Source organism: Papaver somniferum, unplaced genomic scaffold, assembly GCF_003573695.1.
Source record: "Papaver somniferum cultivar HN1 unplaced genomic scaffold, ASM357369v1 unplaced-scaffold_132, whole genome shotgun sequence".
Classification (NCBI taxonomy): Eukaryota; Viridiplantae; Streptophyta; class Magnoliopsida; order Ranunculales; family Papaveraceae; genus Papaver; species Papaver somniferum.
The window spans coordinates 17862635-17868870 of NW_020622381.1; the positions used below are offsets into that span (position 1 = coordinate 17862635).

At 34.7% G+C, this 6236-nt stretch overlaps 2 long non-coding RNA genes across 2 annotated transcripts; both read right to left on the reverse strand.

Annotated features, from left to right (window-relative positions):
- Positions 1-228: 228 nt before the first annotated feature.
- LOC113332663 lies at positions 229-2095 on the reverse strand. The gene is made up of 3 exons (XR_003351641.1): positions 1612-2095; positions 691-1494; positions 229-601 (listed from the first exon to the last, which is right to left on the reverse strand). It is a non-coding gene; the product is annotated as an uncharacterized LOC113332663 (long non-coding RNA).
- Positions 2096-3984: 1889 nt separating this feature from the next.
- LOC113333313 lies at positions 3985-6031 on the reverse strand. The gene is made up of 3 exons (XR_003351915.1): positions 5560-6031; positions 4865-5284; positions 3985-4200 (listed from the first exon to the last, which is right to left on the reverse strand). It is a non-coding gene; the product is annotated as an uncharacterized LOC113333313 (long non-coding RNA).
- Between the last annotated feature and the right edge of the window lie 205 nt (positions 6032-6236).

Below are 6236 nucleotides of genomic sequence, written 5' to 3' on the forward strand. Positions count from 1 at the left end.
AAATCTTGGTTTTGTTTGTTGTAAGAAGGAAATGTAGATGCATGAAAGGGTACAAAGAATTTATCATCCAAGTGGCAATTGCGAAACAATATCAAAGGAATTAAAATATTTTCTTAAATTATAAAAGAAAATAGAGTAACAGAAAGGGTTTCCTCTGCAAATATTTTCCAATAATTTCTGATATAGGTAACAACAAGCTCTTAGAATTCATCAAAAGAGCTACTTCTTGTATTAAAACAACTAGGAAGTAACCCGTGCTACGCACCACGAGGATGCCTCATGCTGGCACCGTGGACACATCGTTTGTAACGGAAGCTTGCCCTTGTTGACAATCATCCTGCGGCCCTGTTAATGTAGTCTACCTCATACATTTCCGAAGAGACATTTACAGGAAATTTTAGTTTACCTAACCACGTACTATATTCCGTTGGCATTCTCATGTCATTTTAACAAAGTGAATATTTTTTTTGCCTCCAAGATAAGTACCACCCCAATTCATCAAATCAGCGAAGGCTTTCCAGTTTTTTGGTTCAGAAGATTGCCCTTGTTTGTCAACTTTGTGGTCTTTCACTAACATCATCTTCAACCAAGGCCCTTGTCCCTTGATTCAGAAAACAAAAGTCTTATTGAAATCATTAGAATTAAACATCATAGGGAAAGATAACGGGGCGATAGTTCTGATATACTAACATGAGGTGCAAGGCCGTCGTTATCCAAGGTTCCGTAAGAGCCACATTCCATCTCATGTTACATGAGCCAAAGTTATTATATATTACATAAGAAAAGAAGTCTCATAGATGATTGCTTTTCATATTTGTTGAATTCTTTAAGCTGGGTGTCACAGATAAGGTAGTACACAGAATGAATGTCAAGCAACGAAGTTGAGAAAAATATTATATGTTTCATATATTTCGACCAAACAACAATCAATTGATCGGACGAAGTAGAAGTCCAATAAGAAAATAAGCTAGTTCGTAATCCGACCTTCACAGAAAGGAATTCTTCGCATCTACCCTATGACTGTAAAATCATTTTCTTGAAGCTTAAAAAATCGGAATGATAAAACAAACGACAGATCATATATTAATGGAAACTACCCCTGTCAAAGCAAAGTAGAATGTGTGCCGTGTCAGTGCAACTAATTTTGTGTTAAATCGAAGCGGAACTAATAGACACTTTTCCACTTCTATCCTTCAACATGATCACCATTGCTACCTCAACAATTGACACTTTCCCGTTTGTCTCTGCATGACTTTGTAGAAAAAGAGATTTGAGAGCAGTTGTGGATGGGTTTCATTTAGAAGAAATCTTTAAGACAAATCCATAATTATAAGTTGGATTAAACTGAAATAAATTACCTATCCTTATAAAAGGGGATTAAATGCCAAAGTTACCATTGAATCTTGATGTTCCTTTTGGCAGTAAGATGTCTATATGTTATAGACTTGTTGTTGTAACTTACCATTGTTGCTGGGTTCTCCTGGTTCAAGCACTCTAGGACCAAAATAGACATATATAAATTATGTTAGGAAGTGGGTTGAACGCACAACTGAAATATGATAATTCTCCGTATAATCTGAAAAACATAGATGTAAGGATTGGAACACGCACCATCAATGGCGCTCTTGGGAGAAAATTTTGCCCCAATTTCTTTTAGGCATTTTCACAAACACTTAAGCCTCTGATTTTAAATGTTCCTCCACTGAAACCCATATATATGTAACTGATTGATGGGGGAAAATTAACTTCAACAGAGCTTAAGAAATTCCACAAAGTTTACGCAGTTAACTGAACTTTTTACAATACTTGCATTGAATTATTTGTAGTTCAATCTCAGTATTGAGATGGACGAAACCAAAAACAGTATAGCCTTCTTGTTGTTACCTGCATTGCATTAGCAACAACCTAATCAGATTCATCTGAAAATTTAGTAAAACCCAATATGATCTAAGGTGTGATTATAATCATTCAGTAACTATCCAGTAAGATGTAATGGCAAACTACTACCAAGTTCAAACCCAAAATTTAACACATACGCTAATAGAAAAGAAGTAGATTGATATATTAAAAAGATAAACTTCAACATCCCGATGAATTAATAATCATACTACCTCCGCCCCAAATTAGTCGAGTCATTTGTAGTTTGTACAATTATTAAGGCAAGAAAAGAATGGGAGTATGTTTAAATATTTTTTACAAGTATGCTCTTATGGGTAATAACATGTAAAACTTCGAAATGATTTATCTCTTAAACTATACCATGGTTTTTTGTAAACTTTATACCGTTGAAAAGCATTTTAAAACACCTACATAACGAATATAAACATGATTATCAAATTATATATATTTCTTATAGTAACAACAATCAACTAAAAGGATAGTTTTAGAAATACCCCCTTGATTAGTGAAATGGTTCATCTATTTGTGGGACAAAATTTAAAACCAAATAGCTCAACTAATTAGGGACGGAGATAGTATAATTCAGATTTCTATGAGATACTGTTATACGGTAATTATCATCGTCTTGGTTTTTCTGTCTCTTCATTCTCCATTTGGATCAAATAGAAATGATTGATTTTACAGAGACATTCACATCTGCTGGAGGAGAGAGATGCGATTAAAGAATGAATGTAGAGAAGAAGGGGAAGGAAGAGGAGAAGTAGTTACTTTAGCGGGCTGCGGAAGTGGGGGTCGAAAGGAGATGGAACCATAGAAGTGGGGTTAGATTTTTGGCGTAGTACTGGTGAAAAAAAAAGTGGGTAGTTTTTACAAACTGAATGTGCAAGTGTGGTGTAAATATATTCGTATTGTCGATTCTGGTTGTTTGGGGCTAGAAGCAATGAGAGAGCTCCATTTTGGAATACTCCCACCATAATTATCTACATCAGCATTTGGTGGGATCAGAATGAAGGAGAATTGAGTATTTGGTTTCAGTTATCATCTTGTTAGATTAGATTAGATGGAACAATGAAACAATGGAACTAGTGGGAAGATTATTCAAAGAAGAAGGTTTTTCTAAATCCAAGATAACACAGATCAAGTTAGGAGAAGCTTAAAGAACAAATGGGATCTTGAATGGAAATTAGAGGTAAAAAATAAATATCTATTTTTCGTATCTTTTGAAGACCCGATAGAATTTGCTAAAGTTGTCATGTCAAATGCTTCCGTAAAGGGTAAACTTTTGTCTTTTGGGAAAAAAATAAATCAGGTTAGGCACTCTGATCTTAACTTTAATAAATGTATCTTCTGGAGTGTTTTCAAGTTCACTAGTTTTATTTCTGATAGAGTGTATATGGAAAGAAAAGTAGCTAAACAAATTGGTGAAGTTATGTTGATGATTGGTTTGCATGATGGAGAATACAAAGTCATTGTGATAGTTGATTTAACTAAGCCACTAGTGAAAAGGGTTGACATGATTTTAGAGGATTTGGGAACAAGGAAGAAACATATAAAAATAGATTATATTGGCTTTCCATCTCTGGTTTGTACTTATTGTATGTGTTAGAGCATTGTTCGGTCGAACTCGCAAGCGTTGTTATCTCAAACTTGTTTGTCAATTTTAGTTGATCAAAACTATATACTTGATTCTAGTCTACTTATAGCTATGTCTCGGATTAGGATATAAGTGGGTAGTTGAGCATTAGACTTCACACCATTCACCAATTGAAGAAGAAGATCTACTGAAGAGCTTAGAGAAACTTCATCAACAAAAGGTATGTGGAGACTAAAACTTATTTATCACTCAGAAGTCTATTTTATTCTATCTTCTAAGGAGACTAAGTCGTATAGCTATATAGACTTTGCATTATACACACTAGTAAAACCGCATGTGCGATGCACCCGCCTCTTGAACCTACGATCCAAAACTGATGCATAAAGAGTCATATAGTTCAAGATCTCTTCAATATGAGATCATTTGATGGCAACATCCTCACATTCTCTTCATGGTCAAATGTACTTATATCACCCGAAGCAAAGACGTGATAAGACCATTCCATTGTTTTGTTTCAATCAAATCTTCTTCCTTTTTTCGTTTGCGAATGAAAACAATTTTTTTTTTTTGAGGCTTTACCTTGCATCAACTAATATCCAGTAATCCAAGTGCCTAGACACTCCTTTACCATCACCATTATAACCGTACTGCTATGCCTATCCACAAATTATTCTCGACTTGTGACATTGTGTGCGCGCAAGCTCCATCTACGAACCAAAAAAAAAAACGCACATGCACACACAATTAAGGATGGCTAAAAATATCATCAAAATTAACTAATAAATAACTATTTTAAGACCACGCGATTAAGTTCAACTGACCCTCAATATATTACCCCTCAAAGTTGTATCCAAATTCTTTCGATCATGGTAAAATTACTATTGTGAGTGAAATATAAATCAGAAAAAGGTAAACGAATCTAAGTTACCATCATTTTTGGGTGTTGTAGTTATCACTTCCAACTTCTAAATAGCTCTACTAAAATGGGAAAATAATGGCCAATGACGCAAAAGACCAAAAACAACATACATTAAAATGGAATATATATAACTTTTTAAAATCAAATACAATAGAGTCCATTGTATCCACAAGTGTTCAATTGTTTTTGATTGGTTTCTGGTCGTTCTAACCATGTGCATATCGAACACAGGAGCACTGAAATTAATATGAAGTTACGATTCCTAATCTTAGTGCACTTAAGAACCAAACTTGCGGCACATTCACACCATTAAAAGTTAGTCATTTGCATGCATATACAACTAAAGTACTGCAAATCCCTAGATTGATATATAAAAGAACACACTACCATTAGTCTTTTATGTTAATACAGTAAATAAAACCACCGAATTGTAAAGAAAACTACTACATTACCTTGAGAGTTATTCTTGCAACTTCCTGTCCCCTGAATTGTGTTTCCACCACCTTTTGTTTTCTTCAAATGATAAGCATTTGAACGTCTTTGTATATAAGCTTCCTTTTCATGTTTAGTCATCGAATTGTAAGAATTTCGACGTCTTTATAGATTTGCATCCTTTGCATTTACAGTCATCGATTTGTACTTTTCTTTATCCAAAACTCGACAAACCTGTAGTAGAGCATCCCTTTGTCATTGTATCTCTGTTAGTCTAGGACTTTGACGGGGATGAAGTGACTTGTCCTTCATTTAATTGGAACCCAATTGGTACTGTTTTCTGAACCTATTTAATCCAATTGGTGATGTTTTTTGAAGATACTTAAATTGTGACACCATTTGGATCGAATTGTACTCCATGCAGTTAACTTCCATCCTTGCTTCTTGCACAACCCCCAAAACAAACCAACATTATTACAAAGATCTTATGCTTTTTACATCAACAAGTTTAATATTTATACAATAGTCTCATTTGAGGACCTCATGAACTTAAACATATGCTTCAAACAAAAAAAAAGTTGAACTTAAACATGGATATGAGAAACTTCAAACTGCTTGTATCTACTTTAATTTAAAACTAACGTTAACCCAATCATTAAACATGTTATTCCCAATTAAAATTTGAAATTACTAACTCAATAAGTTTAACACTAACCTGATTAAGGGAAGAAAAATAACCAATTCTGCAATTCACACTGTTCTACAATTCTGCAATTCAATCTTTGTTATTACCGTAATTTAGTGTTCAAATAAGTTAGTTGAAACCCTAATATGAAAGGAGTACACAATTGGTGAGTGAAACTCATAAATTTGGATGAATTTGCTGGTGGTGCTGGACAAAATCGGTGATTGAAATTAGGAAATTTGTATCAGTATGGTGGTGGTGGTGCTGATTACGGTGGTGGCGATGGTGTTGGTGGTGAAACGGTGGATAATTTGGTGGTGGTGTTGGATATGATGGTGGTGATGTTATTAGTGGTGAATGAGTAATAGAGGCGGAAATGGTGAAGGATGATTGAATTTTTTGTTAGCTTGTTGAGTGACAATCAAAGAAAATGAATCTGCCCCTGGAAGAAGAGGTGGATAAGAGGGTGGCAGAGAGGAGGAGGAACAAACTGGAGAGACGAAGGAGATGCGAAGGTTTTAGAAAAATTAAAACTCGTTATTTTACAAATGTATCCTTTTCCCTCTCCGTTGTTACGAAGGCCCGCTAGTAAGTCTAAAGTCATGGAGGGGTATAATGGGCTTGTCAATTCCGGACGACCAAAAACCGTGACGGTCGAAAAGTACTCCTTCTCTTTATTATAGTATAAGATTTGAAATTTCTGAGTC